The sequence below is a fragment of the Sinocyclocheilus anshuiensis genome, unplaced genomic scaffold (assembly GCF_001515605.1).
Source record: "Sinocyclocheilus anshuiensis isolate Anshui unplaced genomic scaffold, SAMN03320099.WGS_v1.1 scaffold1132, whole genome shotgun sequence".
In the NCBI taxonomy this organism is placed as follows: Eukaryota; Metazoa; Chordata; class Actinopteri; order Cypriniformes; family Cyprinidae; genus Sinocyclocheilus; species Sinocyclocheilus anshuiensis.
In genome coordinates, this window is record NW_015552678.1 from 236,389 (window position 1) to 250,680 (window position 14,292).

The 14,292-nt window shown below is 37.4% G+C and overlaps 1 pseudogene; it reads left to right on the plus strand.

Moving 5' to 3' along the window:
* The window catches only part of LOC107667511 (importin-11-like), a 149,330-nt pseudogene that overhangs the window by 42,873 nt on the left and 92,165 nt on the right, over positions 1-14,292 (plus strand).

Sequence of the window (14,292 nt, forward strand, 5' to 3'; positions counted from 1 at the left end):
TAAATAATAATATAAATATCAAATGTAAAACAGTATAATATTAATATTATATACTTATTTATGTGAAATATTATATTTTACATGTGTTTTACTTATTAGGGCTGCAATTCAAATATTTAATAAAAAACTATTTGGTAATTAACATTTAAAAAGACAATTAATAAATTGGTGGTTGTATAATTATTAGGTTCAATAGAAGGAACCAATTATAATGTGAAATTTAATAAGCATTAATGGCGGTAAAAATTACGAAAGTAATTTATATAAAATATGATTGCGTGCGCACACACACACACACACACACACATAAGTATGTTCTTATAACTTTATAATTTTTTGCTGAAAACATTATCTACCACAGACCTTAAATTATACTCAAATATTGAAAATTGCCATTCTAAAATCCCACAGGATGTTCTTTTCTAGGTTTAGGTGAACCGTACTGTTTCAGGTGTTCATTAATGATGATCATATATGTCTCAACCTGTCAAAAAGGAAGAGGACAGCATAACCTGAATGCATGAATTAGTGAGGTGAAAGTAGCTATGCCAACAGATGTACTACCCGTGAACTTGAAGTCAAGAAGCTGCCCTTTCCTGTCAGTCAAGCCGTGCCCTGCATTGTGTTATGCCCAGAGATGCTGAACCATACCTGCCGCAGTAATTTAAGACATGTAATTCCTCTCAAGGGAATGCGCTTCGCAAAGTACAGTTGGCCGTAATTTAAAATCTCTTGGTGTACTTTGCTGGTGTCATTTTCTAATCTATATTGCCATGGTCCAGTGATTTGTTTCTGGCGCTGGGAATGCCAGTTGGTGATTCGTCCAGGGGTCCTGCTGTCAAGGCAGCATAATTGCGATTAATTCAGTGACTCAGCGGCAGACGGAATTGTTCTGGCCAACCCTTAGGAATATAAGTTGGCTAGAGATGATAGAGGAGGTGACATTATCACTTTTAATGACCTGATCATGATTGGATCATGGGTAGAGAGAATCCTGCCACATCTGTGGGCTGCTACAACCAGGATATGGTTTCTGAGAAAGGCTTGCTTGAATGTTAGAAGTTGTGAAGGTTAAAAGAATAGCTATTTACTGACCCTCATTTCTTTGCTCAGTTTTTTTTAATACATGGCATATCCTTCCTACTGTCTTCCTATCCTTCCCTCATCCTACATCCCTGGATGAGGACTGTTACTGTCAATCAAACTCCAAAACAACAGCGAAGCACAAAATCATAAAAATGGGAGAAATTCAGCTCACTGACTCAATGATTCAGTCGCAATGGTTAACAGCCTACTGGAGTGAAAAATTATCAGTGAATGATGACAAAGTACTGGAATATTCTGCACGAGTACGATGATTTTGCTTTTTGAAGCTTGACAGCCTCAGTCCTCCATCAGTCCCATTATATTAAACAGAGTGGACAGGACATTCTTCAAAGAAGAGTTCTTCAATTACGGTTTGTAATGACATGAAGATGAATAACTGGCTGAATTTTTATTTTTGGGTGAACTATCACTTTAAAGTGCATGATATATGTTGTGACAAGTTGTGTTTAACGTACGTTGTTTCTTTCTTCAGCTGTGGAAGAGACAGGCGGTGACTCCTGGAACTATAGTTTGCGGGTAAGTGACCTCTCTTCCAGTTTGACTGATTTTATAATTATTATAATGTTCAAAGCTGTTTTGTTTTTTTTTTGCATATGGAACATTTCCATTTGCTCGTCTTTTGGTAATCTACCTTACAGAGAGATGTATTCCAAGGTCAGCAGATGTGTCAGTAAATGCAAAGCGACTGAGTTAAAAGGAATCAGGGGTCTGTCTCATTTCTTTGGAATTTACATAGTGGGGACCGTGACTCTACAGGGTCATTTGTTACTGCCCTCATGCGACTTGATTTGCATTACATCTGGCTGCCTACTTAATGTGGCTTTTATGTCCTGGCTTTAAAATGGCATTGGCTGACTAAACTTATAACCTCAAGCGAGAGTAGCGTTTTACATCCCATTTGTCATTTACTCGGTGAAAGACGCCACTGTGGAGTCATTTAACCTTCAGGTAATTTCGAAAGGGAATGTCTTAATTATGTTTTGGGTTTAAATAGACTTCCTTGTCCTCTGAGTGCAAATATTTGTAAGCAGTGTGAATGTTGCACATCAGTCGAAAGCAGGGGATCTCAAATCGTTAGTCGCAAACCTAAAATGTGATTCATGTCTGTTCTAATTGTGTTGTGGATAGCAGGAAAAAACTGTGGTAAATGCAAAAAATAAATTGCAATTAACCATATAATTGGGCCGTAGGAAAGATAGCAAAGGCTTATTTTTTTTCAGAAAGAAAGAAAACCGTTGTCGTTCATGTCACAAGCTCTGTGAGTTAGTGTCCAATCAAATCACAATATTTTGGCATACATTTTCTATATTTGTCACTTGGTAGTAGCATGATTTTTCTGCTAAAGGTTGCGATTTGGTTTGCTGTTCTTGTTTGTAGGACTGCACAATTGGCACTCACCCAAATAAATAAATAAAATTGTGATTATATATCAGCATGACTATATAATAATAATAATAAAAATAACAACAACAATAATACTACTGCTACTACTAATTATTATTAATAAATAAAATATAAAACAAAATAGATAAATACTAAAAAGTAAACTGAATAGTAAATGGTGCTATTGTAATATTTCACAGTATAAATAAACAATAATAATAATAACAATAATAAATGTCCTTGAGTGCCCTGAAAGGTGCCTATAAGTAAAATGTAATAATAATAATTATAAAAATAATAACAATAGTAATAATTGTCATTAATATTATTATTAATAATAACAATAAATACAATATTAAACAAAATAGAAAAATACAAATAAAATTACTCTGAATAGTAAATAGTGGTATTGTAATATTTCACATAATAAATAAACAAACAAACAACAACAATAGTAATAATAATAATAATGTCCTTAAGTGCCCTGAAAGGTGCCTATAAGTAAAATGTAATAATATTAATAATCATAATAATAATAATATATTTATTATTTGGTATTACATTCTAAAATGATAATACTACTATTTGTGGCTTTTAAATGTTTTAATTTTCAAGTTTTATGCTGTCAGGCTTTTATTCTGGTGGAAAAATGCATGGGGGTCCCAAAGGTTCTCTTTTGGTGATTCTCTCGTTGTTTCTCATTACAAGATTGGAAAGATGGTTCGTGCTTGTTGCATTCCCAGTGCTATTCTAAGCAACCCAAACTCAGAGCAGATGTAGAGATGAGTTGTTGTAGAGCAGCATTTACTGTGATCTGAGCCGTTCCGAGACACAGGAAACACTCGTTCATCAGCTGCTGTGCTGTGCCTCACTCTGAATCATTCAGTGCATATATTGAATTAATTAAATTGCAAGCTTTCCGATTTAATAATCACACTAAGCCATAACGCAGTTGTAGTTTTGATTAATCGTGCAACCCTGTTTGATAGAAGCTAAATCGTTGAAGTCCTTTCTCTTGCGATCATCCATAGTCAGTCATGTCAGATTTCCTGAAGGCATAGAACATGATTGTTGAGCTTGCCACACTTTGCAAAGGTGTGATATTCCCCTGTGAGGTCAGTGTCCCAGCATGTAATAATAGATGCTGAAGGCCACAGAGTCAGGTCTCGCACCCTGACCCTTCCTTCAATGCAAACTATTGATTGTGTTGGCTAGAGCGAGGGATACCACGGAAAACCCGATGGTTTTCTTTTCATGTGTTTGTGTTGGTAGGTAAATGTTTGTGTTTAAATGGTGTTCCTGTGTCGAATGCTTCCTTGTCACATCCTGTTCTCTTTGTTTTACTCGATATATTTACAGCCATGCACAGAAGTGCTTTTCTTGGACATTTTCCACAACTACAGTCAAACTTTGGCACCAGTGCTTCTAGAGATGGTGCAGAATCTTCAAGGTTGGTTTTATCAGATTTTTTAAATAAATATTATTTAGACTCTATCTAGGGATAAAAAATGAATCAAATTAAATAAATCAGTTATTTTAGTACTTTAAGAATTATTTGACATAAATGTATAATAAAATATAAGGCTAGTTTGTGGTGACACTATTTATTTATTGTTTGAGAATCTTTAACCGTGGTGTTTAAAATTTTATTTATTTAATAGATAAATATATTAATGGTTATTGATTTTCACTCCTAACAAAATCCCTGCCGGATAAACAGCTTAAACAGGGTTATTGTTTGGCTTCCCAGTCTTGCCAAGCTGGTTAGGCTGTTCTGTTTTAAAGATTGTAGAGCGGCTTTTTCTCTAAAAAAAAAAAGTTTTTTTCCAGCAGGGATGGATTCATTACGCTTTATGAAAAAGAAAAAGTGAGCAATGACTCCTGGCATTCAAGGCCACAGTGAGTGAATTAGACAAGTCAAAGCTTTTAATGTGCTGATTAAAGACTCGCTGATCAAATGAAACTCACTGGTTAAATGAACTGTCATTATGTTGTGATAATGAAAGAAATGTCACATCTGGAGCAGGTGTAGTTAAGAAAACGGTGAAAAAAGTAGGCTATTCTTTGTTTTAAAAACTGAAAGTTCATACTGCGGGTCCCTTTTTATCTGTAGTAATTAACATGTTAGCTTCTTACGTCAAATATTTTGAAAAGCCAACAAAAGGGCAGTGCTGAAAATGTGCTTGGATGCCATATGGTTTTTAGAGAACCCCTTTTTGAAGTGTTTCAGCATGGAAGTACTGTCATTTCTAGCTTCCAGCTGACATTAGCTTAGAGAGGCTGGGTTGACACCAAATGACACATGCCATGCCATCAGTTCTTCAAAGCTCTTTTGATTTCCAAATGAGGGATTTTCTCTACCTTTTTTGTGAGGAAAAACTGACTTAAGTCATCTGGGGTTCTTCTTTAGATGTGGACTTTTTGATTGTAGCCTTTCAGGGCAAATGTCACCTTTATAAAGCACACCCCGCTAAGCTAAAGCACTTACAGCTGCGTGTAGCAATTAAGCTCGCACTTTCAGCCAAATAAAAGGACCGTCTGACAAGCGTTACGCTCTCATTGCTTTTGATCTGGCTCGCTAATTAATTAGTGAACGACTCAAATGAACTTTCAGTGTAAATTAGTTGATTAAAATTTACTATGATGATTAAATTAGAATGATGTGCTAAACAAATATTCTTATGGACATTCATAAGGATCTTTTAGTGTTTTGGCATGGAATTCGAAAAGTCCATGTTTTATTAAAATGGGGACAGCAGCCCTGCAAGTGGCTGTTTTTTGCAAATCATGTGTCTTTACAGTGTGGAGTCAACATCATTATAAAAGCACACATTGCTCCGGGTGTGTGTGTTCACTACTGTGTGTGTGCACTTGGATGGGTTAAATGCAGAGCACAAATTCTGAGTATGGGACACCATACATGGCCACACGCCACTTCAATTTCACTTTTAGATGATGATTCTAATAACGACCCCTCAGTTAATTTCCTAGTAGTGTCATTGTCTTTTTCTCTTGAGCATTTCCTGTGTTCTAATTATGCTTGGACAATAAGGAGAGTCGCCTCCTCATTGTCGCTTTGGGATGGCTAATTGTGATTGGTTAAGGGAAATGGGACAAAAGTTTTAGTTGCTTGTGTTATTTTATTACACGCTCTGCCGCATTTACTACTGTTTGCAAAGTGCTTGTTTGCAAAGTGGTTAAGTCACAATTATTAAAGATGTGTGAAAGTGCTAGATGTTCCCTACAGGCCTAAAGCACATTGTGTGCAGGTTGTAAGCAGGTTGAGAGATCAAAGCAGACTCTGTGATCTCTCAAAATCACAGAGTCTGCTTTCTCTCTCAGGCCCCAGTAATGTGGAGGACCCAGTGCAGATGCTCATGAAGGATGCAGGTACCATCATGCATTACTTTTCTTAATTTATCTTATAAAATTAAGAAATATGGAAGATATTTAAAAGTGCACTATTAGTAATGTAAAAATAGCTTAAATATTACACATGTAATCATGTATATGTGTGTGTATATACAGTATATGTGTGTGTATATACAGTATATGTGTGTCTATGTACACTGCTGTTCAAAAGTTTGAGATCAGTAAGATTTTTTTAAGAAGATGCTCATCAAGGCTGTATCTATTTGTTAAAAAATACTGAAAAAAAATGTAATTTTGTGAAAAATGATTGCAATTTAAAATAACAGTTTACTGTTTTAATATACTTTAAAATATAATTTATTCCTGTGAAGCAAAGCTGAATTTTCAGCATCGTTACTCCAGTCTTCAGTGTCTCATCATGATCCTTCAGAAATCATTCTAATATGCTGATTTGTAATCAGTGTTGGAAACAGTCGTGCTGCTTAATATTTTTTGGAACCTGTGATACTTTTTTCAGTATTCTTTGATAAATAAAAAGTTAAAAAGAACAGTGTTTATTCAAAATAGAAATTCTGTGTTAGAATATACACTACTATTTCTGTATAATGTATATTTCTGTTCTACTATTATTTTTTTTTATTTTTGATCAAATAAATACAGCCATAAGAGACTGCATTAAAAAACATAAAAAATCTTACTGATCCCAAATTTTTTAATGGCAGTGTGTATGTGTGTGATATATATTTACTGTATATTGTAAAATGTAAGATTATTTACATTTTAATATTATTTATTTGTTTATTTAAATTTAAGATGACGTACAGCTCTAGGTGCGTTAAATGCATTATATTTCCATGCATTATTTTTTTCCCCCCATTTTGACATTCAGTCTTTCAATTAAAGTCCCCCTATTATGAGTAATGAAAGGTTCATATTTTGGTTTTGGGGAGTCCCCAACAACAGGTTGACATGCATGCAAGGTCAAAAAAACACTTTTATTATCTTATAATATGCATTTATTTTTACCTTATTTGCTCAACGACTCCCAAACGATTCGTTTAACGATTCATTTTTCCAAATCCCTCCTTTGCGTGACGCTAATCTGCCGTGATTGGTCCGATTGGTCTCATTTTAATGTCATCATGCCTGTAACGCCTGAATAAAGCAGGTTTGTGAGCGCAGTGCTGCTTTGTGTACAGCATTACCGGGGAAACCGCTATTTTACCGCTCCAAAAGCGGCACCTAGTGGCAAAGAATGAATTAGCATTTTCATTCATACCAACAGGAAAAGACCAACAAGTGGACGGGCAATATGCAAATGTTTCATGTTGATGTCAACATGAAGCGGCTTGGGATTCGTTTTAAAAACGACTCGTTTCAATGATTCAGAGTCGACTCTTTCTTTTGAGAGACAATAACTTTATACACGGTGCACTTTCAGATTTAAAACTTTGCAGGATGTTTTCATTCACTTAGAGCTGTGTTACTTTCAAACTTAATAAATGGTATTTTTTTTTTTTCTAAATCATTTGTTTCTTTGCCGTTTACAATGCTGTGCGTTTAGCTGCTTATGAATTGTTTGACAATGTGGACTTTGATCAATGGTTCAAGAACCAACTCCTTGGGGAGCTACAATTCAGCCATAACAGGTATGATTTAATAAACACAATTAAATTACTCCGAAAGCCATTTTAACCTTCATACAAACACCTGCAAGTCTGTGTTAGTGAATGAAGCCAAAAAGTCACGGGAACATCTTAAGCATTGTTTTCTGTAGATGAAACCGTATTCACTGTTATTGTTTTTCCCAGGAAGTGATGTCCCTCCACAGGTGCGTTCAAAGAAGCTTGTGCATTGATAGAGTCTTACCCTTCTATAGATAAAAGCTTTCTCTCAGAAGTTTATTTTTTTTATTGCATTACTCCTCTGTGAGCTCCGATAGACACTTTATCAAAAAGAATACGGAATGAAGCCCAGCACCTTCAAGTTTTTTGCTCTTTTGCTATGATTGTTTCTGGAAATCTAGGTTGGTTACATAAAGGTGTACAGGTATACACACATAATTTAATAGCTCTATTTTTTTTTTTTTTTTTGGCTTTGGGAGTTTAAAAATTGTGCCAGGATAACATCAAAATGCCGAATGAGGACAGCCCCTGCAAAGAGCTGATAATCTTTCACTTTCTCACAAGTCTTTTTAAGAACAGCACAAAGATATCGAGATTTAGATAAACCTCTCAGATGGGAGCCTGGATAATCTTTACACTTCGCCTCAATGACATTTACTGCCTTCTTACAATAGCAGTATTATATCAGCTGTGGTTGATGGATTGGTTAAACACCGTTCTTCTGGGAGACTCCAGCGGTGCATTTGATGAGGTCATGAGAGTTGGGAAGATGTGAGGTATCAGATATGTAAAATAAACGTCATGTGGAGAAAGGTGTTGAAATATTCATTGAAGGGCCATGAGGGTTAAGAAAAGAAACTTGGAATTTAAAAGAAAAGCATAAGTAGGTGCAGAAGTGTTGGGGAAGATGACTTGACAAGCTGCTCATAATTTACAGTAGTTAAAGTACAGTCAAACTACCCATTCAACTTATTTAGCTACACTACAAGATAATAAAAAGTTGCTTGCAACACTGCTTTTTTTTTTTAAATAGGGCTGTAAATATTTCTTAATATTGTTACTTCTGTCAATCCACTGTATATTATTAAAAAAATATAGCGATGTATCCAACTAGCGATGTAGAAAAACTAGTTTCATGCTATTAAAAATGTAGTTTGTACTGTAGTCTTTCTACTTTTTGCAATTTACTCTCCAACACTGATGCAGTTTTTTATGGTTTAGTGACAGTTATGTGGGAGGACAAGACAAAGATACAAAATTAAAAAAGAGTAATGAAGACTGTGACTCTACACAAACCATCATTTGTGACTTTAGAGAGAGAGAGAGGAGAAACAGACCTCTGTTGTGGAAGATCTCATTATGATCGCATTTGAAACCATGACCGCCAGTGTCTCCTTCCATTCACCACTGTTTGTTTTTGTTTGTCTGTTTCTTTCTCCTATTGTGTAAGGAGAGAGGGATTTAAACCTCATTTGCATATTTTGAAACGTTGATGTTGACTCCATGAAATTAAAATTTGAGTTTTGTGACTTTTAGTCCATGTTTTGAGGTCATCTACACTATCGTTCAAAAGTTTACACATAGTATTTTTTATTATTACTTTGCATTAAATTTACATTGTTGATCAAAAGTGACAGTAATAACATTTATATTATTACAAAATATTTCAAATGCTGTTCTTTTTTGCTGTTGCTGTTTTTTGCAAAACTGTTTTGAACATTGATGATAATAATAAGAAATGTTTCTTGAGCAACAAATCAAGAATGATGATTTCTGAAGAATCATGTAACATTGAAGAATGGAGTAATGACTGCTGAAAATTCAGCTTTACCATCACAGGAATAAATTACAGTGTAAAATACAGTGTAAAAAGTCTATTTTGTATTATATAAATTTTTGACGGCATTAAAGACATTTAAAAATCTTACTGACCCTAAACTTTTAAACAATAGTGTATAGGGCTGGGCGATATGGCCAAAAAAGTATCACGATAATGTTTTTTTCATATCAGTCGATATCAATAATTATCACGATAAATGTAAAAAAAAAAACAATTTTTCTTTCAAATTTAAAGGCAGATTTTTGCTCCAGTGTGAAAGTTGTAAAAACCAGACAGTTAATTTAGTTTTAAACTACTCTTTATGGTCAGAACACGGCAAACACTTCAAGTTTTTGAATTCTTTACACTTTTCCAGTCATTTTTCCTTAACAAAATAAATATCTTAATAGAAAAAATAATTTCTTAGTTCTGCACGTTCTAATGAGTAATATTGTTTCAAATCAAGAAACAGGTTTGTGTTGCCTGATAATATTAATAATAATATAACATTTTTTTGTCTCTTAGAAATACACATTTAATAGTAGCTTAAGTTAGGATGCAGATGTAGATTTATGTTCATTATCAAAATCAGTAATATCTGTAAGTATTGTAGCAATCTCATTTATATATGGTGAAATTTAATTATTCTGAATGTTTGAGTTTAGTTTTTTTTAATTAACCACTGGTCTTCCATAGTAGCATATAGTGTTTTCACGGTACCAAAATTTCAGTATTGGTCTTTTACCAATACCAGTGATAATCCATGGTTCTCTGTACCAATTTCGGTACCAAAGCAAAACACAAAAACATGCTAATTAAAAAATTTGACTATACTTTCATTTAATCCAAACTGTGTACATATTTAATCGGCTGTGAGTTTTGATATTGTGGTGGGCAGCCACAAATAAATCAATGTATGGGATGAAATGAAACTTACCTGCTTGAACTCTTTCATTTGATCCGGTTGTCTGTCTTTAAAGTGTTTTGTTAATTTGGTGTTTTTCCTCATTTTGAGGTTGCCATGTCTGAGTGCTTTTATGAAGAGAGCGCATCTGCGCACCTTTCGGATAGCGCATCAAGAACCAGGTTGACCGGGTACTCGGTACCACCGGTATTTTAAAAACCTGGTACCATAACGTTTTCATTTTTTTAGTACCGACTTGGTACCGAAGTACCGGGTCTTTTAACAACACTAGTAGCATACATTTAGATCATGATAATCACAGTTAAAACCACAAATATAGCACCTCAGTGCATGGTAAAAATGTAATATGGTTTTTATATTTGTATGAAAAACAGTAGCTAGTCTAAATAAATTTAGTATAAATGCATAAACTCTATAGCTTAATCACACAAAAAAATACTGTAATTATATTCCATTACTCCTCCATCAATACATTTAAAACATGTCTACATTAATAATATAAATTCGACAAACATACCCACATTTCTGACACAATACCATGGTGCAGTTAGTGTTACTACAGTAAATCTATGGTAAATGATGGCAATCTTCACTGAATGCAAGCGCTTCACACTGGATCTCAGAGCACCGTTTGATCGAGACTCATTAGCGAGTGAACGCATCTGCTCTAGTGAAGCTCGCGCTGCACCACTGCTTGAACTTTGATCTGAACGGATAAACACTCCGAGTGACGCGTTTCAAATGAGTTGCGCTCTTTCGTTCCGCCTTTGCCTCATAAACATTATATCGAAAATTTATCGACCTGTTGTTATCGCGCGATAATTATCGTTATCGAGTTATCGCCCAGCCCTAGTATATGCAAGCATATTTATAAATGGCAACAAAAGTAAATTTGATCAGATACACATTTAAAAATGTACAGTTTTCCAATAAAATGTAACAAAAATATTAATGACTCATGCACTGCATCAATTTTTAAATTCTTGCAGAGAAATGGCATAATTAAGTTGAAATGTCTTAGTTACAATAAAAATGTCAAAAACAGCAAGAAAACTGCACTTAAGTGATTTTATAGAATAAAAGAACTAACCTAAAGAAATATCCAAAATGAAAATTTGCTGAAAATGTGCAAAGTACATTAAAACCGATTTGGAGAATTTTAGCATTATGTCACTTGCTCACCAACGGATCCTCTGCAGTGAATGGGTGCCGTCAGAAAGAGAGTCTAAACAGCTGATAAATACATCACTACAGTTCTCAAGTAATCCACACGACTCCAGTCTATCGTTTTGTGAAGTGAAAATCTACGTGTTTGTAAGAAGCAAATCCATCATTAAGACGTTTATCTTCAAATCGCCATTCTGACGGCACCCATTCACTGCAGAGGATCCATTGGTGATCAGGTCATATAATGCATGTAATAAAGTTTCTCCAAATCTGTTCAGCTGAAGGAACAAACTCATCTACATCTTGGATGGCCTCAGAGTGAGTACGTTTTCAGAAAATGTACATTTTTGGGTGAACCATTTCTTTAAGGAAAGAGAGAAGAAAAAGTCTTGCATTTCAAAGTTCCACAGTAGTTTGTTTGTAACAAACCACTTGTCTGATTTGTTTTGGCAAGCAACATACTCAAGAGTGCCTGTGTTGCAGGCAATGTATGTGCAAATGTGTGTGTGTGTGTGTGTGTGTGTGTGTGTCGGTGGGCTTTTTTTTTTTGTGTTGCTCCAGTGGGGATCAGTCAAGCACTCGAGTGCGTGAGTGTGTGTTCATGGGCATTGAGGCGGTCTCTGCACTCGCTCTTGACAGAGCAAGCAAATGTACGCCTGCCACTCTTTAATCAGGCACATTTGTCACTGTCATGATGAGACAGTATGCCTGAGAAAGGCTCAGAGGGATTTTCAGAGAGACATATGAGTAACCCTGGTGCTGACATCTGCCATCGGTGCCTTGGGCTTTGGGATTTGACAAGTTTATATTCAGCATGAAGTTACCACTATGCATTATACCTTCGTAATTCGTCCTCATTGCTTTTTATGAGAAACGGCTGCAAATTCCTTGACCTTGTACACTGTCATTTCTCTCGACTGGCAGCCCTCCAGACCCTCCCATTGATTCATCACTTCGTTTGACCTAGCGTGTCACGAAGTCCAGACTCTAGCGCTTTGCCTTGGCAGACAGATTATCTGAGCACTGATTTCGTGGCTCTAATGTCAAAAGGGGCAGCAGCGGTTGCTAAGGACCAGATCAATAGGCTGGGGAAGCCTGTTGCATCCGTCTTCCCCATTTACAGGAACTCTGTCGTGTTTCTTCTCCGCCCTGGGACTTTAGTGGGACGCAATAAACTATTACTTCCCTTGGATAGATTATGGCCCAGGACATTGGGGACAGTGCACTGGGCCACTACGTGGCCTCAAACCTGAATAAAAGGGACTGGAGATAACGTTCATATAGATAGATGTACTGTATGTGCCAGTATTTTAATAAATACAATAAACAATCAAATAAAAATGAAATATGCATAGGACAAAATCGGTTTGAGGGGTATGATTGAGGGGTAAGTGTGATAGGGCTGGGTATGAATTCAGATTTGCTGATTATGTTCAGATTCACAAACTCTTGATTCAATTAGATTCATATTTGTGATTAAATATGGTTCGATTCCAATTCATGTTTTTATATTTTAGTTATAATGTCAGTTTTGAACTCTGTTTCTACTAATGTTGTTACATTAGTTACATTTACATCTTACATTTATTATAGTTGACTGTTGACAAATATGATGCAGGGCAACAACTCCATACATGCAGTTATGCCCTAAAATTCAAGATATTGTGGCAAATGCTCCTGTTGTCACGGGTTTGCTACTGTGAGGAGCACGGAACGAGGAAACCAGGAGACCAGGAGTACAAACCAAAGAGTTTATTTGTATCTCGGGGAATCACACGTAGCACGAGGAGTAGACAAAAACAATACCGGACAACTAAAAGGACTCAGACTTTTAAACAGGATGACGAGGGACTAATGAGACACACCTGGGATCATTGGAAATTACACATGGGAAGCACCTGGGATGAAATTAACTGAATACGTGGGAGACAGAAACTGGGTCACAGAGAAAAACACACACAAAACACGGGACAGAGTCTGACATAATGCCCCCCTCCGGAAGGCGTGTCCTCACGCCATATAACATCCAGCGGGGGGGGGTGCTCTGGAGGTCCCTCAGAACAGACACGGGACAGTGGGCCTCCAGAGCAGTACCCCTTCGGGGTGCCATAGCGGATCAGGGGACTCGGGAGGCCATGGCGGATCAGGATTCTCGGGAGGCCATGGCGGAGCAGGGGACTCGGGAGGCCATGGCGGATCAGGATACCCGGGAGGCCATGGCGGAGCAGGGGACTCGGGAGGCCATGGCGAATCAGGAGCATCGGGAGGCCAGGGCAGAGGAGGGGACTCGGGAGGCCATGGCGGATCAGGAGCATCGGGAGGCCAAAGGAGGAGCAGGGGACTCGGGAGGCCAGGGCGGAGGAGGGGACTTGGGAGGCCAGGGCGGAGCAGGTAGTTTAGGAGGCCATGGCAAAGCAGCCTCCGAGGCCGCAGCCCTAGCCCCCGCCTCGGCCTCTACGGCTGGAGCCTTACTACCCCCCCCCGCAAAAAAATACTTGGGGAAATTTACGGGGCTGTACTCGGGGCCGGGGAATCAGGAGCCCTCCCTGGGCTATACGGGGAATCTGGAGCCCTTCCTGGGTTATACTCGGGGACAGGAGCCCTTCCTGGGCTATACTCGGGAGCAGGAGCCCTTCTTGGGCTGAACTGGGGATCAGGAGCCCTCCGTGGGCTATACTCGGGATCAGGAGCCCTTCCTGGGCTTAACTCGGGATCAGGAGCCCTCCGTGGGCTTAACGGGGAATCAGGAGCCCTCCCTGGGCTATACGGGGAATCTGGAGCCCTTCCTGGGTTATACTCGGGGACAGGAGCCCTTCCTGGGCTATACTCGGGAGCAGGAGCCCTTCTTGGGCTGAACTGGGGATCAGGAGCCCTCCGTGGGCTATACTCGGGAT